We start from the raw sequence: 27,130 nt of genomic DNA, 5'->3' as shown, positions 1-27,130 counted from the left end.
TAAATGCATCCGTTTGTGCAAAATTCCGATAGTATTATATGCGATATTGCGTGCGATATTGAGTTGTGCGATAGGTATTGTAAAATTAGGATTGGAAAATTTTCAGATTTTTTTTTCGAAAATACGCCGTTTTGTATGTTATTTGTGTTCTACAGAAACAAGGCTAAATTAACACACATTTCCGGAAATGAAATTGAGCGAGCTAATTAGGACCATAGACCATCTTAAAAAAATGCTTTAAATCAATCATGAATGCTTACACATGAAGAAGCAGTGCGCGCGGTGGGCATTAATTACGCGCAATGAGGAGGAATTTTTGCGGCGCTTCGTGACAGCGGATGAATCATGGGTTAACTTCTATACTACTCTGAATCCAGCCGGCAATCGGCAGAGTGGCTTTTGCTTCGTATGAGTCCTCCGAAGTTCTCAAAAACATACCAGTCAACCGATTAAAAAACTGGCCAGTATTTCTTGGAATTCGCAATGCATAATATTCATCGATTTCTTTGAACATGGTAAGAAAACTAATAAACAATATTATTGCTTGTTATCGGATCGATTAGTCATGTCCATGTAAAACGGCCGCATATGGCGATAAAAAAGTGCTGATTCACCGAAACAACGCTCTCGCTCAATCTGTTCGCATACAACCGATAAAACGAAGGAATTGCGCTGTGAAATAATTTCTCACCCTTCGTATCCACTTGATTTAGACCCGAGCGACTAATTCCTATTTCCCCGGTTGAAAATGTGGTTGAAGTAAAGTTGGGAACAAACTTGACACAAGGCGCTACAAACTGTCAGCCAAATGTTAGAGGACTAGTACAGTAAGTGCATTTCTCTAAATGGAGACTATGTTAAAGAATTGAAGGATTCTCTAGAATATGTTGACAAAACCCTTAAAATTTACAAAACAAGGAATTTGCTGGTTCTAGTCCCGTCTAGATGAGCTATGTTCCTTCTAAGCCTCCCCAGTTTTCAATCACTTCGACGTAGAGCTGCGTCCCTCAGGAAGTTCAGCTACATAAGGGTGTAAAATGAAAATCTAAAAACGGAAAAAGGGAAAAAATATGTCCAATTTCAAATACTGATAAGTCAGTTAGTTTTTAATTGATCGTCTTCGTTCTTGCAGCAATCAATTAGAAAGTCATTTCTGCATTCACAAAAACACAGAAAATCGTAATTCGAGTATTTGAATTACTGTACACTAGGGTGTCCCAAAATTGCACAAGTCTGGAATCCCGGGGGCTCACCATCCAGATAACAGAAAATGATGTTACGAATAAACTTTTGTTCGGCGGCAGCTCTAGAAAATGATGTTTTCAACTGGCCCCGATGACTTTTTTGAAAAAATCGGTTTTTCTTATGTTAAATCCAAAAAACATGTCCAGTTATTCAATTTAACATGAAACCTAATACTTTTATATTTTTTACAGGTTCCTTAGGGTCCAAACTGTAAGGGAAAAATTCGTTTCGGATTGATTATTGTCAAGTTATTTTCCTAAAAAAATTTCTATCGTTTGTAAAAGAGATTTTCAAAATGTAACTTTTTATTCCACAGTAAATCACAAATAACTCAAAATCAAGATATTTTAGAGCCATGTAGCCTTTGGCAATGTTCTACCCCATAAAATTTCCCAACTTTTAATGGTATTCAGTTGGTGAGAGCATTAGGTTTAATACCCACTTTTATTAATTGGATGTCGAAGTATACTTGAAAAATCTCTTTTCCAAACGCTATCGTAATTTTTTTAGGAAAATAAATTGACGATAATCAATCCGAAACGAATTTTTCCCCTTACAGTTTGGACCCTAAGCAACCTGTAAATAATATAAAAGGATAAGGTTTCATGGAAAATTGAATAACTGGACATGTTTTTTGGATTTAACATAAGAAAAACCGATTTTTTCGAAAAAGTCGTCAGGGCCAGTTGAAAACATCATTATCTAGAGCTGCCGCCGAACAAAAGTTTTTTTCGTAACACCATTTTCTATCATCTGAAGGGTGAGCCTCCGGGATTCCAAACTTGTGCAATTCTGGGACACCCTACTGTACACCTAAACCTAATTACTTTTTGTGTCTTATGACCGCGCATGACGGCTACACGTTCGTATGTGTTTTTGCAGGAGAACATACAACCAAGAGACGCAAAGCATGTGTTAGTCAGACTTCACTCACTGCATTTGTATTGATGCAATGATCAGGGTCTTTTCTGTTCTCCTTCATTCAAACATAAGCAGAATCTCACCGGCCAGCCTCAAATGTCTAGTTAGAAACATCACTGTTTCGTTCCCAACTGTTAACTTGGAAACGGAAGGGTGTAATACCGTGTGACAAGAGTTGTAAGAGATGCGAAGATGGGTTTCTAAATGAGCACGAGTTTTGTACCATCAAACAGGTCTTAATGAGTTTCCAAGAAGCGATGAGTGTGTGTTTTAAGCATGGTTTGCATCCGCTTGCAAGAAAGCAAATGTCTGTGTTTTTCTCAAACGCAGTTTACAAATCGTGATGAGCTTTTAAGACGCATATGAAGTCTTTTAAATCATCAACGTTTGCTTACTGTAGGACGAAAAAAAATGATACCTGGTAGTTTTTGTCATATTTTTTCTCTATTCCGTACACGTAAATGATATAAAGATGAAAAAAACTATTAACATGTGCAAAATATGTGACAGTATGTGTTATTTCTTGACTGAAGGTAGAAATCTTTCGTTATTGCTTTTGAAGGAACAAGTGAAAATTTTGCATATCGTTGTAACGATCATTATTAGATAGTCGTACTCTCGTAACATACGCAAAATATATGACAGCATGTGTTGTTACTTGACTGGAGAAGAATTTTATTGTTTTTCATGAAACAAATTTGTTACCAGAAGAAGAATTTTTCATTATTGCTTTTAAGGTAACAAGGAAAATTTTTGCGTATGCTATTGCAAATCGCCAAGCCTTGTTGAAACACAGATTTCAACCTTTTATTGGTCGTTTGATGCCTGCTTCCCCTAGCACGGTCGACATAATTATATACCAGTAATAAAAAACTGCCTTTGTGCGGTAGCGGCAGCATCAGCGGTAGGTACATTGGCCAGTTGTTAATCCAGTGAAAAGTTCTGCAGTATTCGGCTATCAAATTTTCAGTGTGCAAACAGCTGTCCACTGTATTTTGAAAAAAAAAATGCCTAATTCCCACTGTCGGAGATAGCACAGAGCAATCAGCGTCATATTCGATATTTAATTGAACAACAAATTGTCCAATTAAATACTGAATATGAAGAGTTAATATTTTCTCTTTTATTATTACACTGTATTCATAATGTCGGAACGCCTTGACAAGAGATGCTTGTAAATTTGACATCAGTAATATTTTTTTTTGTTATCTGTTTCTATCGACACTAAAACGCAGAATCAAGCCTTGAAATTTTTTGGGCTTTAATTATGCAAATACTGTACTATTGAAAATGGTCACACTTTTTTGAAACGCAGATATCGATTGATTTGATTGATCGTTTAATGCTTGCGTATAATGCTTTAATGCTTGCGTTTTTTAACACGATCGAGAGAATTATGTACCCAATAAACCGAGAATGCACTTTTTGGTTTATAAAACAGACTGCTTCTGCTCAAACCAATCAGTTTACTAGTGGATGACTATTAAGACGGTCCTAGCTAAGCAACAGATAAGCGGATAGGAGCAGTAGAAGTGGGAAAAATAATACAGTAAGCGGTTCAGAGCGATTTCGCTCACTAAGGTAACCTAGTATTTTTTTAACCACTAATCCGCTCTTTTCGTTCTATTTTTTTTTATCAGTATAATTTAATCAGACACGCAACGAGAGCTATGTGAAAGCTTTACAATTCTTTACAGTTTTCAATTTTCTTACCGAGCGCAAAGCTGCGCGCGAATTGAGCTCCCAATAACCGGCTGTTTGCTATGCGTAACCATCCACCAGCCGCGAGAGCAATCAAAAATTAACTTGCCACAGTTCACACAAACACAAAAATACACGAATGGATAGCAAAAGTGACGCGAAAAAAGCGAAAGATCTAGTTACCGTTTCTGAATCTATATAGTTGCAAACAATCTGCTCGCGAGAAGATCAAAAGAGCTAGTTTATCGGAAGAACCAGTTCTTTTTCGTTCTCTCAGTTGAAAACTCTCACAAGGTGGTGCGTTTAGTTGATCGAGGTGTGTTAGGAACAGACGTAATAGAGGATCATACAATATTGGGCTTGGAAGAATATGTCTTTCCAGTAGTTTATTAGATTGCTGGTTCGAGTCTTGTCGGGATATACCTCATCAATTTTTTCTAAAGCTCTAAATCACATTCTTCAAACCTCGTTCATTTTGTTGCATACTTGTAAAATTACATACAGTCATACTTGCATTACAAAAAAAGACAAAAATTTAAATTAGTTCTTAAAAATATAATAAATTACTAGAATCCATGGAGCTTCAAATAGACTCATTGTATCATATAATGTTTTTTTAAAAGCAATCTTAGTTTCTTTCAGACAGTTTTTCTATACAACCAACAGTTTTTTAAGCTACAACAGTTTCTACAGATCGGTTACATTTGCTGTGAGGCGTTCTTTTAATACTTCCCATTCTACATAATCTTTAAATCAAAAGTCCGTTACCAACAAATATTAAAGCGTGATCTAGAAACGTAATACAAGATAACCACTTGATTTGAGTAAAAAGAACTTATCTTCCTAAAATAGCATCACGCATTAATCTGTGATTGGGTTAAGTCACATTTTCCATCAAACATGTCTAAAGGAGTGAAATATTTAATCGGCAAAAATCAATAGTAGACACTACAACATATTTGAAGGCACTAATTTTACGGTTTTCGGTCCTGTTAATTTAATTAATAATTTGCTATCGTCAAATCAGGATTAAAAATCAACAACAAACGAGTTAAATTGAATTCGAATCGACATCTTGGCATTGGATAACGTATGAAATAATGGTATCTATTGACCCAGAATGACATTGAAAGCCAACCCGCTGATGAAAGCAGTTTTAGAGTGAATCGGATTCGTGGTTGATGGTTGAAGGTTCATCTTTCATCATCGCGTGACAAATTTGAAGGTAATGGTAGTCTGGTCTAACTTACTACAGTTTCACAATACGGAAATACGTTCGTATTGAAGATGATCATACAAAATGCCATAGTAAATTGTGGCGTACTTCTGTACCTGTACAATGATACTCCCACTACGTGCAAGTAAAGTATTCAACGATACAAGCGCAGCAAATGCCTCATCCTACGCTCGACGCGATACCGTCATCAAGATTAAGTGTTGTTTACCAGTCCAAATTTTTAGTTAATGAACACTTGATGATGTCAGAAGAAAGTAAACTAGAAAGTGGCTTACTAAAAATCCCATGGTCCTACGAGGAAACTTTCAGACGGACAGTCATTTTAGAATACCTTATCAGTGAACGTTACTGATAAGCGAAAGGGCAGAGTTAAGCTGTTTTTCGCATTAGCCCGATAGCAAAGATTATTATTCACGTCGAAGTGATGATTACGGCTATTTTATTGCAATCCGTTTTGGACTCATACCCTAGGGTATTGACGAAACCAACAAAGCAAATGAGTAGTACTCAGTACCACTATACGTTTATGCTCACAAAGTGAAGCAAGCTTGTTTGTAATTTGAAGTGCAAGTTCACTGCAAAGACGGTTACTTGTATGACTAACTGTAGTGGAGTACATCTTTTCAATTGTATACATAACCAACAAAGGGTTTGTGAGCATTAAAAATTTAAAAGCTAGTTACCCTTCAGAAGCCATCAATGGTTCAAAGTTTCTGATCTTGTGGCTGCAAATTTACTGTGGTTGGTGCGAAGAACAAACACTCACAGCTCACAGCATTTAATTATTCCCTGTGAGAGGTTTGGCCTCGGCAATCCTAAGGCCTATAATTTTGGATACTTGAAAGTCCGTTCAAACCACATGTAGGTATAATCGCTAAAATGCTGGTTTTATTGCAGAGCGACAGAGTAGCAAATCAAGATCGCGGTCGCACAGTTTGACTGCGAAATAGTGTAATGGCCCAGTGCACTAAGCGTCGCGCTGCCTGGTCTGGAGTTCAGTTCTGATTTGCGTCAGCTCTCTCGGACAACCCGACATTACCTAATTATGCTGGTTGGCGTTGGAAAGTATATGTTTCTGTAAATTGGTCAGATTAGGGCAACGAGTTATCGGTGTAACAATCTACATTGACAAAATATTGATCAAATTTCTGAGAAGTGTTAAGTAACTACCACCGGGCCTAATTTTTCACAGACAAGTCAATGCTTCTCCACGACGGCTCACAAATTATGTACCACCCACAAGACTGCCAACTCTGTGTCTGGTATGGCATATGGTGATGCGACACAGCAAGTCGTCTTACATAACCTCATCAGAAATCAAACACCATCGAAATGCGATCTGGTTTCTAATGAATGAACTTACTTCAACGGGGGTTCATTTGCTTGTCACTGGTAACTGCATAGCAGCATGCAGCAGGAAACGGGATCCGCAGTGCAGCGATGGTTGATTGACCACCTCCGTACAAGGGTCTCCATCGTTTTGTCTCTACATTCGTAGCATTTGCCAGTTTCTTACTACAATGTGTGTCAAATTCTGATCCGCTTTGAATGTCTTGTCAACCATCTAAGGACGCGTGTTGCTCATTGATCTTGGCACCTGACGTGTGGTTGAAGCGCTGTAGACATAGACCACAACTCTGGTAGCAACGCAACACCCGACTCGAGCGAGCGAGCAAGCAAGCGGCTTCGGTTAATTATAATTTTAATGACTATTTGAAGCTACATGCAACGTGATCGGAATATTTTTTTCAAAGTGGGAAGGAGAAATTGCGAGGCGTTTTACTTCGTGGAGGTAGGTGATATTGATTTTTCAGCCGTTTATTTTTTGTTGTCGTCTTGGATGGAATTTCAATAAATCCCTTGATCGCACTCTTAACGTGAATGAATTCGCAGATAAAAACAGCATGTTGAACGATTCACAAATTGGCTGCACACGGAAACAAATCCGTTTCTGTTTCCATGAATAAAACAGCTTTTAAAATCATAGAGTATGGAATTCCATGGAATCATGACTGTAGCTCATGATATTAAGCAGGAAATGGCGATTTCCTACTGTTTACAAAAAGGATTGATTGACGGAAAAAAAGAACGATTAAATTTACCAGGCGCAATTCGTTCACACTTTACGTCTGTTCACATAAAAAATGTTGTACATGTTCGGGCCGTTCATTGCAATTCACCCGAGCTATCAGTGTTATTGCTGATTTGTGTCCCAGTGAAGATAAAAAACAGTAAAGGAATGTGAGATAGACTGCACAAACACAATTGAATGGTGTATGAATGGAAGAGATATTCTGAAAGCCACTCTTGATGAGAGCCATTCGTACTTTTTGTAATAAATTTGCTTCGTACATTCTTGTAAATTTAGTTATTGAATGGTTAGCGTTACGTATTTTCAGCGTCATGTGTTGGTTACATATAAGTGAAAGTTCTATACTCTGTACGCATAATCTTGGTTGTCTGTCAATTTTTTTTTCAAATGTGCGATGAAGCAATATCTGGTAATCGTACTAGAGTGTTATGGTCCAAAATTAACTTCAATTTGCCGTATTATTTTAATCGTCTTTAAAAAAACCTGAACACCCTTGCGCAGGGGCTATGCTAATCTTCTCTGTATCGTTCCAATTTTAGTATATGTCCAGCCGAAGCTAGGACAGCCTGAACACCCATAATTTTAAAGATTCGTGTGTATAGTATTATGCTTTATGTTTGATTTTGACATTTGCTCTTCAGTTTTGAAAATGGCGTCGGAGCAAGAGAAGCAGCGCATCAAAATTTTACTCGCACGTCATGTTGGTAATATTATTGAATGTGGCCAAATCAACCGGCGCCAACGTAATAAAAGTGTTACGAGAACGTTTGTCGGCTGCCAGAAAGATAGGTTTGGGGAAAATCGAAATTCAAAGGCCACAAAAATGACGAAAAGAGTGGCAAGTAGTTTCAAGAGTAATCTCAACCTATCCGTTCAAGATGTCGCAAACAAGCTGGGAGTGTCGTCTATAACTGTGAATCGAGCTAAAAAACGAGCCGGACTGTCGACTTACAGAAAGGTGGTGACTCTAAATCGTGACAATAAACAAAAAAGGTCTCAAAAGGAAAAGTTTTGGGGAAAATTGTTGCCCCGGGTCTTCGAAAACGCCTTGGAGATGACCAATATGTTTCCAGCAAGACGGTATACCAGTGCATACTGTGAACTTGGTTCATGGCTGCTGTTGAGATAATTTGCCGAATTTTCTGGATAAAAATGAATGACCGCAAGCTTCTCAGATCTGAACTGGAGGCCTTTTTTGGATGGTTCTACATGATGTCGACATTTACTGATTACAAGATCTCAACCTTAAAGCGGTAATCTAGAAATTCGTAGTTGTAATACTCATGGAATCCGTGCGTGCCATCTGCGACAGCCTCGAAAGGCGTTTGAAATTGGCGAAGATTACTAAGGGAGGGGCTATTTTATTTAATATTTGTAGGTGCTTTGCAATGCAATTTATTTTCCGTGAATTTTCATTTTTAAATTATACATATTTTCCTCAACCTTGCATAATTTATTTGCATATTATGCGTCCCGTCGGGATGCGGTATATTTTCCAAATCTGTATCATATTTCCAGTTCGCTTATTTTTCGCTCTCCCTACTTCACATACTGTCTGCTTGATGAACATATTATGTGAATCTACTTTTTATTAGTGTTTAAACTGATCTCGTGGTTTTCGAAAGATTTTGGATTTGTACACAATTTTCCATGCTCCGAAATACTTTTCTTTGTTGAATGATTGTATATTTACTTCCATTGTTATATTTTTAGGAGATTCGTAACTTCGTTTTCTATGTTTTTTTTGTATGTTTTGTTTTTTTTTTAAATTTTGATGTTTTTCTTTTATAATTTAATTTTTCATATTTTTGATATTATATGCTTTTTATCAATTCTGAAAAATTCCCAGAATTATTTATATTTTATTTATTGTTGTTACTATCTCATGCAGTTCCGAAGTTAACACTTCAGAGTTTTTTGAGTTTTTAATTCCGAGTTATTAAATCAAATTCATATCCATTCCTCATACCATTTCAAAATCATATCACTAAAATACCCAAGATTCACATTCAAGTATCCTATGTCCATAGACTGAGCAATTTTGAGGATTTCCTCTTCAGGATTCACGATTCCAATGTGGGAAGCCCTAGAGAATCTATGCGAATCTAATGTTTTCATCCGGGCGTTTGCGAAAAATCCTTAAAGGCAAAAGCTTTCGAATCCGACGGTGCTCATTACACGATTCTCATTCAAGAGTCCTGCTCCCATAGAGAGGGCAGTCTTGAGCATTTTTTTTCAGAATTTTTTATCGAGATCGCCCACGATTCCAATATAAGGAATCCTAGTGAATCTTTGCGACGCTTTTGTGTTCGTTGGATTTATTCTATCCGGGACGCCAGTCATGTCGAATAATCTGTCCTCGTTAATGTTAATTGTTGAAATTTTTAATTCGGTTCACATGCTTAAAGAAGTATTGTTCGCATTTCAAGAAGTTGAAGCAACTTTAGCTTGATACTAGAAGGATGCAAGGTGCGTATGCAGTTGCTTTGTTTAGTTCATTTCGCTGATATATATATGTTTTTAGTATATAATTTTTAGTCTTTTTGAATCATGTCATTTCAGGTTCAGCTTAGAGGAAGCCAAATAAATTAATAAATAATCTAGTTTTGCCGAAATGGAATCGTTCTCAAAGAGAAATTTTTGATTGTTAACCATCATTTACAGGAGTGCTTGGTCAATATTACTTCTAGACATATCAAATTCTATATTTTTCAATCAAGTCCAACGTCTTCTCAGAAGCGCAAATCCGAGTTGGCTTTTGCCGAGCAGTATATACTGTTGTTCTGCAGACATAAAGTTGTCGGATGTCAGGGATTACATTCCACAGATAAAAAATAAAAACAAAACTTAAAATGTAGAAAATGTCTAAGGGGACTGCACTGCCCATAATCGCATATTTGTAACATTTGCAAAATTGGTTGTTCGAGCAATTCGCACTTTTATATTTTGACCTTAAATGCATTGTTACTAATATATTCTCGCAAATAGACACTTTAACTAAACTTAGTATCATGAAGAAAGCACTACTTTACACTATGTATACATTTTATATTACTTTTGAAGTCAAATTGGTTGAAATTTTTGCAATGATACATTTATGCCTTCACTTTCAAGCTACTTTTGGAATATATCACATGGAAAAAGAAGTTTTTCATGTATTCAACAAGCATGAGCTGAACATCAGAAACGGATCACCGGTGGTTGGTTACCGGACCAGAATAACTTCCGAGTTCCAAAGGATGCAGATGTGGATTTGGATGGAAACTTTTTCGACAAAAAAGTTGAAAAAGTTAAGTAGTGTGACAATTATGCTGTTATTTACGCTATGTGACAAAACAACTTGGTATTTTTTACGACTTTTTTCACACAAACATAAGCATATTTTTCCAGATGTAAAAAGTACATACTATTCTAAGCATTTCCCAATAAAAAGCACGAAATCCATAAAATGTCGAATGTTACAATTATGCGATCACAGGCAGTGCATCAGAGTCAAAACCTAATCTCAATTTTCTCACATTGTAGAATATATTGCTATTCACTTGTGTTAATTATGTGCAGAGACGCGAATAAAATGCTAATAATAACATTAGATACATATATTATAATACTCCATACCATCAAAGTTTTACGATGGAATTTCAAAAACACAACGTGTAGAACCATAATAATTGAAACTTTTCATAAAACGTATATCCTATTCCCAGGACAAATCGGATCGTTTACAAATGCGTGTATGCGAATCCGATAGAACTTTCAAAATGAAACCTAGAGATTCCTACATTTGGATTCTTGAGGAATTAATGAGCAGGTTATCCATAAGCGATTTGAAGAGATTTGTATTACAGAAACGATCCCTGTCAAGATTTCGTCACTGAGTTATAAGTATCCTGGGAATTCTCATTCAGGGTTCACTGTGTGTCAGTAAAAGTTTTCTAATTTTAATATTTTTAGTAATTTAAACAGATTGACTTTTTCATAGTTTTGAGACCATAAGTAGCGATGAGAAACCTTCCAGATTTTCTGGATTCCTTCGAACTATTGATCAATATAGTATTTGTTATACAAGTATGAACCTGTTCAAAACAAAAACGAAAATTGGGAAAGATTAAATTATATAAATATAAACCTCCATTGTTATCGTTCTTCTTGCTCAAACGAAACGCACAAAAATGCGATCAAATTTTGCATGATGACAAGACAAGAGACAAGTTCGGTTCCAATGAACTTGTAGCAAAACACAAAAGTGAAACAGATGCGATTAGCATCACAGATCATGTAACCACTTTACCACCGGTAGGTAAATGCGAGAAAAATACATGAAGTATAAATCAAGCAGTCAGCAGTCTACCTGTGCGCGTCGTCTTAGCCATCTCTTGGCCACCCAGCACGCCATGTCGCGTGGTGTCGTGCCAGTGCCACCCGGTGCGATGCGGAGCGAAGATACAATAAACGCTAAACACTGAAATAAAACCTTCGGCACAATCTGAATCATCCGATTTTTTCGATCGTTCGAAAAAGGAGGAAATAGAAATAGAAATGAATGCTGTGAAGGGTTGACTGGCACCATAAAAATGAGCAATAAATGCTCGGAGAATGATTTGTAAACACGAGCGAGCAAAGGTTCCAAAAAGCGTGATCCGTGCAATTAACCTCGCACCTTGTGCCGTGTCTTGAAACAACAGCATGGAGATAAATCGGGACTGTTGTGAATCATAACCTGTGATGTGATATAACAATTATGATCTTTGGCTTGCGGCTGTTATTGTTCTTTGTGTTGTTTTGTGACAGACAAGGAGAGCATCGTCATGTTGATTTTACTACTGTTTATAGTAGAGCTGCTGACTGATCATATCCTAGTAACATTTGACGGAAACAGTTTTCCGCTTTCCATTTAGGGTTTCGAGTTCTCGAATAACTCAGCTACATAGCTACAGCTTACTTTAGTCGGTGTGGTTAGACCATGAGTGGCGGATGACCGACTGATAGGCAATTAGTCAGCTGCAGTTATACGTTTGAAAATCGTTAGCTCAAAAGGCCGCCAGGTTTCCATTTAGGGGCTCCATTCTGTTCAGCAGCGTTCATTGGAATGAACCAAAGTTTCATGAATGACACGAAACTCACGATCTGGTGGATGCCGTGGGCGATGTATGGCTGGTTGTTGATTTAGCAAACCGGGACACTAATCTAAAAGCGGCACGGTCCGCGATGGTTATTTGCATCAAACCAAGCGCGATGGCGTAGTCAAATACGAGTAAATACATCGATGTGGCCTTTGTTGGAATGTGTGGGGGCTGAAGAACGTTGGTTTAGTATCAACATAGCCACCATCAGCAATAGCAGCTAGCGTTGACTTTACAAGGGTTTGCTTGTACAATAAACGTCCTTGAGTTGAGTTTGCTTCTTTCTAGGCCGGTTTGGCAAGTTTACAGATTGTTAGAGTTTGCTTTCTTATCACCGTGAATGATATCATTCGCACAAGGAACGTGCTGATAGACTGAATGATAAACTTCGAAAATAGCGGCTTCACATAACATCGTCATACCCTAAATTATTCCACCCTAGTTGCAAAATTTCACCCGTCTCATCGTCATCATTATAATTCTTATCTTATCTACCAACAAACACAACCGTTGTAAGGCAATAGCTGGACAGTTCAAAGAGTAAAACAACAACTTGGGACTAACACCGGAAATACACAATCCATCACATCAACCGCTAGCTGAAAGTTTAAACGAACAGATCGGAAATGTTACACCGGATCCCGGATTCCGACCGAATTCCTTCACGCACCGAATTGTGCACTCTTCTGTTTCACGCACGTGTACCGGTTTCACAGGCGGAACCAAAACAAAAGCAAATAAAGATGACGCGAATCGCCCAACGGGCGACGGCCGGGGACGCGTGTTTGTAAACGAAGTCGTGCCGAACCGATTCGTTCGTTGTTTCTAAACGCTCTGCCGCTTTGCGCACTACTGATCCAGTCGAGCTGGAATCTCTCGGCGGTCCCAGCCGATGACCGGCTTATGGAAATCTTTCGTACGCCTTACTAACACTTGAGTGAGCGACCGCGTAGTCTTAGTGGGGAACGCACATAGTCGAACTGTTTGATGAAAGACGAAATTAGTCACAGCTGTGCCGCTGCTGGGTACTAGCGAAGACTGCGCTTGGTGGAATGCAAGTAAATGCATAAGTGGCGTAAATGTCGGTAGATCACGCGTAGTCATTTTTGTACGCTTTCGTTATTCCAGCGATTGAATTCTCAGCTAGAACGTTTCTAACTGAAAAAGAATGTTTTGCAAATTCTGCCCATTGAATGAGACATAAAATTCTTGTTCAGAAATTTTGTCGAAGACCTTGGTGTACATTCCACATCATTCATAAGCGATGGAAGCAGTTCTTTATACATATATTTTTTTCTTTTATTGGACATAAATTTTGGCAGTTTTTCTTACTGTGTAGTTACCATTTGCTTTTTACAACTGAAATGGTTTTTTTTGCAACTTTTTTGTATGGTCATCCAAATTGATTTTACTATTTCGCTTTGGTTCACCAGCAGCAAACAGAACTTTGGCAAGTAGAAGCGCAGCAAGCGGTGATTTCAAATATAACATGGCCTATTAAACTGCAGCCTTCCATAGGACGGATCAGCAGAGAAAACCGGCAGACCGCTCCACATAGGAGTAAATCAAGTTAAAACCTGATCAAAAGTCAAAAAAGCAAAAGTTTATTAAACATGTTCTGCATAGTTTCATTTTGAAGTGTTATACCTACTGAATCTTTTAACAGCTCATAAGTATTCAGAAGTATTGTTACCTTCGTTACAGCTGGTTGAAATCGATGAATATTTAGCTTCCTGTTGTTGCATTCGATGCTCCCGTACCGTTCACTGTTTTTCAAAACAATTAAGTGCAACGTAGTGAATTATCATCAAACCAACTATGGAGATTGTCGAAGAAGCTTAGTTTGATCATTCTGTAAACTTAGAAGACTTATAAATAGTCTCGATATTGCCAGGAACCATTTTAAAAAACACAAAAATGCTGTAAATAAGATATTTTATATATCATATTATATGAAGTAAGTTAAGTATCAATGAGTTTCAAGGTAAACAGTCAATTGCAAATGAAAGCCTGTATGTTTCTGATCAAACTGGTGGCATTAGATCATCCGAACCAATCCGAACTATAAGTTACATTAATGTGAAAATCATCGAAAAATTTTAACTTTTCAGCTTCCGGCAGTGTTGTTGCCTTAGTTCCAAGAACATACCTCTGTCATGTAATGGATGAGTGTTCTGAGACATTCTCAACAGGTTGCTATTGAATTCGGATACTTTGATTACGAACTCTGGGCCGGGTGGCGAATAAATTTTCTAAATTAAATTCCCTGATTTTCCCTGACATATAACAATAATTTTCCTGTTTTTTTTCAGCATTCAGCACAAAAAAACGCAACGTAGATGAACGTTATTCGGAAACCCCGTTGAAAAATTTTTGATCGGATATGAAACCAAACAGAAGAGGTCCCACATTAGCCTTTAATGTTGAAAAAAAAAAAAATAATCCGTTTTAGCGTAACGAGCCGTTTAACAAAGAATCGCGTCCCTGTTAATTTTTTATCCCTGATTGTTTTTCTATTTTCTGTGATATTCCCTTATTTCCTTGAGTGAAAAATGAATTCCCTTAAATTCCCTGATTTTTCATATTTTTCCAGGTTTCCGCCACCCTTGCAGTAGTGATTAGAGGCCACCTTCCTCTGATTTTAGATCTCCCGTCTATGTGCAAAGCACCGTCATACAGGCATATCTGTAGCATTACTAAACATGTACGGATCTGGCGCGCTAGCTTTCAGCCGTTTTGACATTGCCAACAGTTAGTTGAGCGTGTGCTGGTAGCGTGTGATCACTTACGCTAATGCACTTATGTACTCCATACACAACACAAGCAGTGTGCAACGGTAACCATCCCTTTTTCACATTCCTTCATTTCATCACCTACGTCGCGCCGCCTGTTTGTTCGTAAGTTCTCCGTAAGCATTTAAGACAATCATATGGGTTTCCTCGTCATATACATGGCAGCTCCGTTCAACATCGCTATTCCGTTTAATCGCGTTCAAATCGCTATTTCGTTCAATCGAATTGGAAAGTTACACTATCAGGACACGAAGTCAAGGAAAGTACTGAAGGGAGACTGAAATTCTCCAAATTGGAAATAGCAAATTACAAAAATTACAAGAATTGAAATTTGTAGGTAACTAGGAACTACCAATGCACAGTGGTTCAGTGAGGCAATTTAGGCGGATATGAGCTGTTCGATGTGATGATTTTGTGGTTTTAGAGCCATAGTTTTTGCTAAGAAGTTATTTCTTATAGCTAGTGCTTTATTTATGTGCAAATGAAAATTAGGGTGGTCCTAAAATCAGCGAAATAAAAACTAACTTTTTTATTTGCTATTAAATTTACCGATTTGAAGCAACTTTGCGTAATTGGCTCAGAGTGGGTCCCAAAAAACAGTTTTTTGCTCTATTTTTTAAGTTCATATTTAAAAACAAAGTTGTCTTAGGATGACCTTAAGAGCACAAAAGGACGCAACTTTTGACGCAAAAAGGGAGTGAGAAGTTATTAACATTTCTCTTTTGAAAATTAACCCTTTTCAGATATTTATATCTCCGTTTAGGACAAACATACAAAATATCCATCGGCATCATTCGAAAGAATAAATATTGTACTATATTGTGAAATAAATACTGGAGATGTACTATTTTTTAAAACAGCATAAAATTTATTTGAAATTGTTAACTTTTTATCATTTTTTCGATAAAGTTATGCATGAAAACAATTTATGCATGAAAACAATTTATGCATGAAAACAATTTATGCATGAAAACAATTTGATGGCTTTTTCTTACCAATTTCTAAAATTTCTGAACATATTCTTCAGTAAATTTGTAGATCAATTCATTTCAGGTAATTTTGTTAATAGAACATTTCTACGTGTTTTCAACCAACTGACGTAGAAAAGTGTATCTAATTAGTGAGGGTGTTTTAGCAATGAAAAATGTTTTTTTTTCCTAATTTTTCAATACAAATTTTTTCAAAGTTTCAAAAGGCGGAGATTCAACGTAAAAACTTTATCGGTGTCTTAAACCAGTGAACTTCATAATTGTTGATACCTCTATATTGTACAAATACAATAACTATTGACTGAAAGTATTTGAAGGGTGGATTTTATGGCATCTTTAATATATAGAGAATAATATTTTTCAAGTTATTTTTCAAGTTATTTCATGTAATTTATTTATTAGAATTTGATTTCTTCTTCAATTAATTAATTAACGAACTTCCTCCGAGAAATCTGATTGATTTTTGCCATAGATGACACGTCTGTTATTCAGCGAAATTACCAGATTCTTGAGAAAAAAATTTCCTGAGTGATGTGCCCGGAATTATGTTATGCATTTATTTCAGTGATCAATAAAATAAAGCTGTAAAACTGTTTTTGTGCAAAATACTATCGAAATAATAGAAAGTGAACAATTTCAAATGCAATCAAACGAAAATTTGAATATGTATTTCAAAAAAGACTATGTTCAAAATAGAAACGTTAATAACTCTTCATCTGTTCAATATATTGAGAATGTTTTTACGTCAAAGGACAACTTTGTTAATAAATAGGAACTAAAAATATCTTGGTTGTCATAACACTTGTCATGTTAGTTTTTTATTTGAAAAAAAAAAATAATGAAATATTCAGCCCTTGTCAAAAGTTAGTCTAAAATGGTTTCGGAGAACACAAAGGGACTATCGATGTCTTACTCTCATGACATACAGTCACCAACCAGCGGGCGGTGGTTAGGTCACTTATACCACTCGTGTATACCATATAGTTGCATCGATACTAGCCGTCTCAGCCATCGCTAGTTTCATTTTGTTTTGCTCATAACTTCCCGCGACGATACGACGGCGGCAGGCGACGATCTTCTCCCAACTTAAATCGGAATGTGACGAAAAACGACATCCAAGATACGAACGACGAGCGCAGCCGCTCAGAGCTGTGTGAGTAGAAATGATTGTACGATATCATAAACTCGCGGTCATTCCACAAACGATGGTGCTGCATTTGTGGTATGGATACGGGCACGTTTGTACTCTCAGGTGTTGTCCGCTAACCCACACCGTACCTAGTTGCAATCGGGAAACCAATTACGAATAATCGGATTCGCTAAATTGATAAAACAAGCACGTTGTTTATCGAATTGTTAGCGGTTGAGCTCAAAATGAACAAATTTATGCGAATGCAGTTTGGAATTAATTCGACAATGAGATTCGGGTAAAATGACAATGTATTTTATAATACTTCACCGATAGATGGAATTATCTGGCCGTTCAGTAACTTACCTGCAAATAAAATAAAATATAAAAAACATATTAGTTGAATAGTCTAAAATTTGTCAAGATTTTTATCAACAGATGTGAAGGTGTTCTTTTCATAGAGAAGCATAAGATATTTCTTAATACTTTATTAAAAATGGTATTGCCATTTATGTGTGAAATATCTACAATTTCTCTGCTACTTGAACAATCAACAAGAACACCCATCAAAATTAATTTTGGGCACAGCCAAAAACATATCATTCGTCACCAACTCGACTGCAGACAAACGCCTTTATTCAGACAATCACGCAAGACAGTGCCTGTCACCACGAATGTGTTAATAGCCGGATTGCTTTCGACTAATTTCATGGTAAAAGTAATCTGGCGCTTATGGAAGAGACTCATTGCGTTAGCGGGGACATGGCAATTTGGTTCGCAAATTTCTTCAAATTTGTATTGCAAACAGTGGCAAAACCAGACGATGAGATCATTGACACTGAATGGACGAATGCATACAGTGACAAATCGGGGGTAATTTACACCAGCGGGCAGTAGAAACGTGCTTGTGCAGACACAACAAACGTTTGTAGAGGGTTTCATTTTTGCGAAAAACAATCTACCAAACCGCAAAACAAAAGAGTAAGCTAAATAACGGTGGGTTTGGCTGGTTTTTTAACTTCAATTTGTTAAGAGTGCATTTACCACTCAACTATCAGCGGAAATAATTTACAGGGAGTTCAATGACTCTTTCATTCAGTTTTGTACCTCCTAACAGGTAATTACTAATTACAATGGATTTGCGCCTCAAAGTGTTTCTTTCTTCGACGTAACTACCTGTCTTTAACGTTACACCATTGGGCGACGAAAGCGGTTTCTCTATCTAATAGAAAATAATACTGATCCAGACTACAGTTCATATCTCCTCTATAAACATCGGCTGCCGACTATGAATAATGGAATATGTAGCAATACAATTGTCCAAGTATTACAAATTGCTGTCAAAAAAATTAGCTGCATAATCGTGCTGCTTAACGAGGAAGTATAATGTGATCGAGTACGATTATTACCAGTTGAGGTAATTTACTCGAAAATGAACAAATCGCGTTAAGATGACTTCATTGGTGCCAAGCATAAGTAGCATTTCGCATAATATATCGCGCACAATACATTACATTAATGTTCCAGTGTGTGTGTGCGCGCGCCTGTGGTTGTAGAGTTTAATTGATCAATCATAGTCGCAGTTGGAATCGGGCGGAAATGTGAGAGCATAATGCTAATTATTCAGTTCAGTCAAGTGATTGATTCACGTTTTGATGGTTTATGATTTGACATTTAGATTTTAAACGATTTCCGGAGGTCTATTTATCGTCCATCTTGGTTTAGTGTTGAACAAATAAAAAAAAAAAAAAAATTGAATGGCGTAAAATTGATATGTGTTATGAAGGTGTGTTTTTATTTGGTGGTAGCACAAAGGCATGCGTAACTTAGGTAGTTACAAAGCAGTCAACTTTTGGTTTACAACCGCTGGAATTTGGCGTAACAATACAGATTGATTGAGACAATCTATTTAAATGATCAAGACAACATTGAAATTAGTTCGTAAAGTAATTTCAGCTCTTTCGAAATACGTGTCTGGAGGAAGGACACTGACTGGCTCGTTCTCGATTGCGCAACAGGTAAAAACTCAAATTTTGGATTCTTTGCTACTGTTGTCAGAAAAAGGGGGATGCACTTAACGAAAAACCAATTCATTTTCCATGAAAATATATTCATTATAAACGAAAAATTTATTAACATTTGCAAGAGAGTTCGTAACCTTCCAATGAAAACCATATTATATTTCTCCCCAAAATAGAACGAAAAACAAATGAAAAAGACATATTTTTTAATGAAAAACATCAATAACTTTTAGTATAATTAAGATATTTACGATGTTAGCATAGCAAATTGTGTGCCTTAAGTAGCCTTTAAAGTCGTTCAAAGGTAGATTTGATGTGAAAATTGATATAAAAAAATAGAGCAAAAAAGGTGTTTTTTTAATTATAATCGGCTACTTTCAAAGATAGAAAAAACTGTCTTCTTCAAATTAACTTAAAATTTTCAGGGCTACAACATTGTAGAACTTTTTTTTTCTACATACAAAAATAAAAAAAGTCATCAAAAATTGATGTTACCTCAGTTTTCAATAATTTATGAAAAAACTGAGAAAATCTGTCGTTTTCAGATAAATCTGTACAGTTGACAACAGTGATAACAACTAGTGCTGCTATTTTTGCACGCGAGAAGAGTTTCTCTCAGTCACCAAAAAAACTCGCAAGACAGTGTGTGTAGTTGATCGATGCGTTATAGAACGGGGCGCAACAAAGTGTGATACAATGTTGAAGTGTGATACACAATGCCGAAGGTATAGAGATTACGGGTCCGAGTCCCTTCTGGATTAGGTATATTATACAGTGCTGATAAAAGTCATTTTCCTCAGCAAAATTCTTCGAAAATTACAGCCAATCATTTTCAATTTTCACTTCCAATGATCGCAGCACTCTTTCAGATACACTAGATTTTCGTCCTAGTAACGTGCTGTTATACTAAGATGAAATAGATCGCGGGCATCGTTCACGGTTACGGAATAAAATTTGACGACAAATCCAACCAAATGATCTTCACTTCAAAGCGAAAAAGCAAAACAAACAGTTCACCCAACCAAAATGAACCTCACCGAAACACTTTTTCACTGACACTGACCGATGCCTTGACAATCTTCGTTAACTGATAAACTGATTTTGTTGTCTTGCTTTCATCGCATGAAATATAATGAGGTGTATTGACAGTTCACTTCCATGCAAAAAGCGGGAAGGGAGAACTCTGAAAGGATTGTAAAAAAACAACGTTTATGGATGCTTTTTTTCACTTTCACTCAAGAGTGTCAACAAATATCAACCCTGATATTATATCTAAGCTTAAAGCGCTATTAAGCGCTATAGAATTATAAAAAATTGAAATTTACATTCGCAGTTTTCCCAACAGTTCCACAATATTCTACCGCGAAAGTTACTGAGGTTGGCTGCGCATCCCTGCGCACGTTCTAGATAAACTCCCTTAAACATTGCTTATGGATTGAACAGAGTCTGCAATAAATAAAAAACTAAAATAACTAGAACTGATAGTAAAAGATGTATTTTTATGTTATCCTGATTTATCTAAAACATTATTTTCATGTACGAATAAAAATAAAGAAGATAAAGTTAAAAAACTGACATTAAAGGGTACTTGCTTCAAAATTCATAAACTTCTTTTGGAAGAGATAGAACTTTTAGTTCTTTGACAAACATTCTTCAAGCAACATAATATTTCACCTTTCATAAAAAAAACTTCGAGTTGAAGTTCAAAACAAAAAATATTTACATGAAATCTACCCCCTTAATCTCAAATATTAATCTCTATTACGAAAAACACTGTATTAACGAAAAAAATAATGGCAAAAATCTGGCACTCATTTTCGGATAAAATTCCTGGCAAAATTTGAAGTGATAACCTTTTTTTTTGCTCTCACCGGGTGTAGGTAGGCTAAGGCTGGCCACGGAACGGACACGACTCGGACACGGCACGGAAACAGTAGAAATAGCGTTTGAGTTACATTCTTCAGTTTTCGTCCATATTCGCAATCCAAATCTAAACATATAAAAATGCAGTTCTGTCTGTCTGTCTGTCTGATCCATATCGACTTGGAAACTATTGAACCGATCGTCATGAAAATTTGTATGCAGGGGTTTTTGGGACCGGGAAAGGTTTCTATGATGTGTTGAGACCCCCCCCTCCTCTGGAAGAGAGGGATCCCATAGAAATAAAACACAAATTTCTGCACAACTCAAGAACCAATTAAGCAAATGAAGCCAAGTTTGGCATGTGGAGGGGCCCTTCCTACTCTGGAAGGGAGGAACCCATACAAATGAAACACAAACTTCTGCATAGCTCAAGAACTAATCAAGAAAATAAAACCAAATTTGGCATGCGGATGTTTTTGAGGGTAATTAACTTTTATATAGTGGTTCGACAAGGGAAAGGGAGGGCTCTCGTGCAAATGAAACATAACTTTATGCATAACTCGAAAGCTAATCAAACAAATGGAACCGAATTTGGCGTGTGGATGTTTCTGGAAGCAGAACAATATTTTCATGGATGCTCGACACCCCTCCCGGGCTCCGATTACAGACGCTATTTTTAAATCCAAGATAGAAGCTTCTGGTTTTTTAAAAACAGCTGAAAATGGTCCAATACCACCCAATATCGTCTCAGATGCCGACTGGGCAGGAAGTCGTACGCGGCTGTATCCCCATATTAGGGGCGGCGTACAACAGCGTCTGTCCCAGAGCGGGCGGCTGAATTATGGAATGCTGTATCCCGCCAGCTACACCTAAGATGTCAACCCCATCAGCAGGATGTAGGTATCGCGACCCTGGTGAGGTTCCCGCGACCTTTCTTCAACCACGAACAACGAATTTAGAAATACGGAACGAATCAATCGGCGAAGACCTAGGCTACGAGCACGGAAAAGGATTAAGGTAAACGATTGGAAACTGGGTACTTGGAACGTCCGATCCCTCAATGAACCGGCGCGGGCTGGCTTGCTTGCTCGAGAACTACAGTGGCAGGGAGTCGAAATCGCAGCGACTCAGGAGGTTCGGTGTCCAAATTCCGGAGAAAGGGAATTCCGTACAATAGACCCTATTGCACGCACTTCTTTTAAGTACCACATCTACTACAGTGGCGGCAAAGCAACGGAACGGGGCGTCGGTTTCGTAGTGCTGGGAAATCAGAAAACAAGAGTCATCCGGTGGAGGCCCGTAGATGACCGTATATGCGTGTTGAGGATTAAGGGCAAATTCTTCAACTACAGTTTAATCAACACCTACGCACCGACAAATGACAAATCCGATGAAGTCAAAGATGAGTTCTATGACAAGCTTGAGCGAATCTATGACGAGTGCCCAAAACACGACGTAAAAGTCGTCATCGGAGACGCAAACGCACAGGTTGGGAGAGAGGAATTCTTCCGTCCGGTCATTAGAAGGAATAGCCTCCACTCGTCGACCAATGAAAACGGCCTGAGGCTGATAAGCTTTGCCGCGGCCAGAAGAATGGCCATATGTAGCTCCTATTTTCCACGTTTGAATATTCGGAAGCACACCTGGAGACATCCAAATGGAGAAGCCAGCTCCCAGATCGATCACGTACTGATTGACGAACGGCACTTTTCGGATGTTACTGATGTTAGATCTTTTCGGGGACCAAACATTGACTCTGACCATTATATCGTCGTTTGTAAGATTCGCGCACGGTTGTCGAACGTGCTGAAATCTCGCACAGAGAGGACGACGCGTTTCAACATTCAGCGGTTGAAAGCTGATGGCGTGGCAGCAGAATACGCCAGAGAGCTGGATCAACGGATCGCAGGACAGCAGGAGGAAGGAGTGGAAGACATAAATTGGCTGTGGAGCAGTATCTACGGCGCCATTGAAACGACTGCGAGAGAGGTGGTAGATACGACGCGTGGAAGACGGCCTAATGGCTGGTTCGATGCCGAGTGCCAGAGAGCAACAGATGAGAAGAACCGTGCCAGGAGCCGCATGCTCACTGCGGCTACGCGTCAGAACAGAGAGAGGTACAGGGGGGCAAGAGCTGCCAAAAAGAGAACCCACCGTCGGAAGAAGCGCGAGTACGAGGAGCAGGTGCTCGCCAGCGCAGAGGACAACTATGCTCAAAACGACGTGCGGAGATTCTATAGCACTGTCAACAGAGTCGGAAGCAGGAATTTCCCTGTGGCGGTCATGTGTAATGACAAGGACGGCAACCTGCTTACTGATAAACCGACGGCTGCAGCCAGGTGGAAGGAGCATTTTCAGGCGCTATTGAACGTTGAGGAGTCGGATGAGCAGAGCAAGAACAGGATGACAATTATGAGTGACGAACAAGCTGTGGAGCCACCAACACAGGAGGAGGTGAAAAAGGCGATTAGTGAGCTGAGCGAACTTCTAAAAGCGGGAAGCGAGCGCCTGTACTATGCGATCCACCGGACAATCGTACCTTTTAAGAGGGAAGCAGCGAGATTGGGGCTTGTCATTAACTCTGCCAAAACAAAGTACATGGTAGCTGGCAGAGAGCGTGGGAGTTCCCTTGGTGTTGGTGCTGAGGTGGAGATAGATAGGGAACGATTTGAAGTGGTTGACGAATTCGTTTATCTTGGTACGTTTGTGACATGTGACAACAATATGAGCCGTGAAGTAAATAACGCTGATACTCCCGGTGGCCCTTTACGGGCATGAAGCATGGGCGCTGAAGGAAGCTGATCGACGAGTGGTCGGAGTTTTTGAGCAAAAGTTCTGCGATCGATACTTGGCGGTAAACTGGAAGATGGAGTGCGGCGCAGACGCATGATTCACGAGTTGTACCAGGCATACAAACATGCTGATATAGTGAAGGTAATACAGCGGGACAGGCTTCAGTGGGCTGGACATGTAGCCAGAATGCCTCACGAGAGAGCCGCCAAAACTATTTTCAGTAGACAACCAGGAAGAGGCCGTCGACTCCGTGATAGGCCTCGCACGCGGTGGATGTGCGCGGTGGAAGAAGATGCACGATCTGCTGGTGTACGAGGAGACTGGAGAACGGCTGTCCAAGACAGAGGAAGCTGGACATCTCTAATTCGTTCGGCCCTAGACCGGTGAACGGTCCGTTAGCCAACAAAGTAAAGTAAAGTAAAGTATCGGTCCCAGATGACGACTTTCGGTGTCTGGAAAACAGCTGAAAGTGTCCGAATATCACCAAATATGGGTATTTCCGGAATCGTAGTAATACAAAGAAGCCGAAAATCGACCACGAACATCAGTTTGAATTCTAAGATGGCGACTTCCGGTTTTTAAAAAAACAGCCCAAAACGATTAATTACCACCTGATTTGGGTTTTTTGGAACCAAAATAATAGACAAGAGTAAAAAATCGACCACATACACCATTATTAGTTCAAAGATGGCGACTCCCGATGTCAAATACTACCTAATATGAATATTTCCGAAACAAGAATGACGCCCAGAGGGCAGAGATTGACTTCGCATGCCATTTTAAAATCCAATATGACGACTTCCTGTTTCTGGTAAATAGCCGAAAATGATCGTAAACAGGATGATACATAGAAGCCAAGAATCGATTCTAGATACCATTTTAAATTTTAAAATGGTAACTTCCGTTTTCTAGAAAACAGCGCAAAATGACTGGGTACCACCCAATATGAATATTTCCGGAATGAGAAAATACCCGAAAACAACACAATATCAGTATTTCCAGAAACAGCGTGATGTACGAAAGTCAGAGGGCGAGGATGTTATCATTCCGATAAAACCAATCATTTCAAACGATTTGTCTTTTGATTTCGAACGTATCCAATAACTGATTCGTCATGCATTTGCTAACTATAAACAAATCGCAAGGTTTAATCTTTGAAAGCATGTAGAATCAATTAAAAATGTTCGAAATTATTAAACTAAAGAAAAAAAGGGCGGGACGGAGTTTGCCGGGTCAGCCAGTAGTTTTATATACTGCACAGTGTTTTAAATCGTGAAAAACGTAAAAACGTGATCGTCAGTGTACTATGAGACATTTTCATACAAGCAAGCGGACAAAATATTTTAATAATTTTTTTAACACTTTCGGTATTGTTTCTACTTGTTATAATCAAAACAAGTTGCTGAAAATCATTTGTGACTGTATTGCGGTCAAATTTTGATAGAAGCGTGTATTTTTTGTATGAGAAACAGAAATTATATATGGACTTGCTCGGAGTTTAACCTCTCTCCCCCTTTCAGTGAGCCCCCATCCATTTCACAACACCTTTGTTTACCTCTAATGTGTAAGGACATGTTCAGTCAAGTTTGGTGAATATCGATCAAGTCGTCCCGGAGATATGGTAGAATATGTATTTACATAAAGCGAGTCTAAGACAAATAAATCTCTTCAAGTGCTTAAATTTTGCTCAGAATTGCAGATAATGGTCAGAGGCCAAAACTCGTTTTTTTGCCTATCAGGATGTCCAGTCAGATGTAATGTTTAATAGGGTAGGGAACGGCTTAAGCAGCAGCGCCTATTTTAATCAGTCGAAGAAAACAGGCCTCAAACTCCTGCATTTTGATCAATATCGATTGCAATTTGCAATTGAAACAAATCGAGATATATTGCAGCCATTCAGGAGCCACTTCGGATGCTGAAAAAAAAAACGCCTGCAAAACATATGGAAACTGCTTAAAATAGGTTCCGGGTGATTGGAATATTGTCCCTCGATTGGTAACTTTGATTGATGATTGTTAAAGTTTGCTAACTTAGTTTTACAATCTGAAAACAAGTTCTGACAGAGAAAACGATAGCGAACAGATTTATATACTACTGTTTGAGTTTCACCCAACATATTTCGAGTATTTCGTCTGAATACACATGCGGTTCCTAAAGTTGCTTAAAATATGTTCCCTACCCTATGTTTGATTTTATATACACCGGATTCTCTTTTTGCACGATATTTGTTACTCGGATGTTCTTACACGCCTTTTTTGCACGGTTTCACGAAATAACACGGTTTTTCCTAACACGCTTGTTACGGTTACGGTCTGATTTTACACGGATTTTTTTTCCACGGCTTTTTCACGGTATTTCCTGAAAGGACCACAAATTTTCAAAATCGCTTGGTCGCATGTGGTCGCAGCCAAACTCTTCGGAACTGGTTAGTAGATAGCTAATCCTTGAAAATAAGCAAGGACTCCAACGCGGAAGTAGAAAAAAGTCGTCCAATAAAGTTGAAAATGATGTTTCATTTCTCATTTTTTATTTTTTCTCATGCTTTATCTTCTTAACTCCACTTATAAAGCCACTAAACCGATCAACACCAACAAAGTTTTAAATTGTTATTTTTGAAAATAAGCAAGAACTGCAACGCGGAAGTAGAAAAAAGTCGTCCAACAAAGTTGAAAATGATGTTTCATTTCTCATTTTTTATTTTTTTTCATGCTTTATCTTCTTAACTCCACTTATAAAACCACTAAACCGATCAACACCAACAAAGTTTTAGATTGTTATTTTTTTCCATTTTCTTTTTTTGCTTGCTTATCTTCTTTTTTTCCATCCATAAAACCACATAATCACACGTTTTTCTAAAGACCTAATCAATAACAGGGAACGAAAGTCCCCCTGTGATGAAATTTTTGACATTCATTCAGCATGGAGCTCAAATTGTCCAATTTATCAGAAACGCGCAAATAATGCCAGACAACGGATCGACTATTCCGTCTAGCAATTAACTAGACCCGCTGCCATCTCGGAGGAGGTGTTTCACTCAGTAGAGTTAGTTCGCGTAGCTCATCCACCAGGACGCACTGCCCACAGTACTAAGGGAGTCCCTGAGCCACCCAACCAAGTTCTGCTCCCCGATACATTTTGGCGACGTGTTCGCTCAGCTCCAGATCGTTCCTGCCAACAGAGTCGTCCTGGTCCTTCGGTTGTGGTTGGCGATGGGATCTCCCGTG

General features: G+C 38.2%; 1 protein-coding gene and 1 non-coding gene across 31 annotated transcripts in view; both read right to left on the bottom strand.

The window, feature by feature from the left end:
* LOC129730917 (capping protein inhibiting regulator of actin dynamics) overlaps positions 1–27,130 on the bottom strand; it is a 281,403-nt gene that overhangs the window by 39,024 nt on the left and 215,249 nt on the right. The window contains exon 1 of one of the 30 annotated variants that reach the window (XM_055690538.1): positions 12,828–13,157. The exons of 27 other annotated variants lie outside the window; for them this stretch is intronic. The gene's annotated coding sequence lies outside the window, so the exon portion shown is untranslated. Of the gene's footprint in view, positions 1–12,827; positions 13,158–27,130 lie in introns of those variants that run through there. 2 more of the 30 variants (XM_055690540.1, XM_055690541.1) reach the window with 2 other exon arrangements.
* LOC129733496 (U6 spliceosomal RNA) lies at positions 7,653–7,759 on the bottom strand. Its single transcript, XR_008729576.1, has one exon. It is a non-coding gene; the product is annotated as a U6 spliceosomal RNA (small nuclear RNA).

This window comes from Wyeomyia smithii, chromosome 3 (assembly GCF_029784165.1).
Source record: "Wyeomyia smithii strain HCP4-BCI-WySm-NY-G18 chromosome 3, ASM2978416v1, whole genome shotgun sequence".
Lineage (NCBI taxonomy): Eukaryota > Metazoa > Arthropoda > Insecta > Diptera > Culicidae > Wyeomyia > Wyeomyia smithii.
Note: the sequence above shows the minus strand (reverse complement) of the source record. Positions and strands in the feature narration are given on the sequence as shown.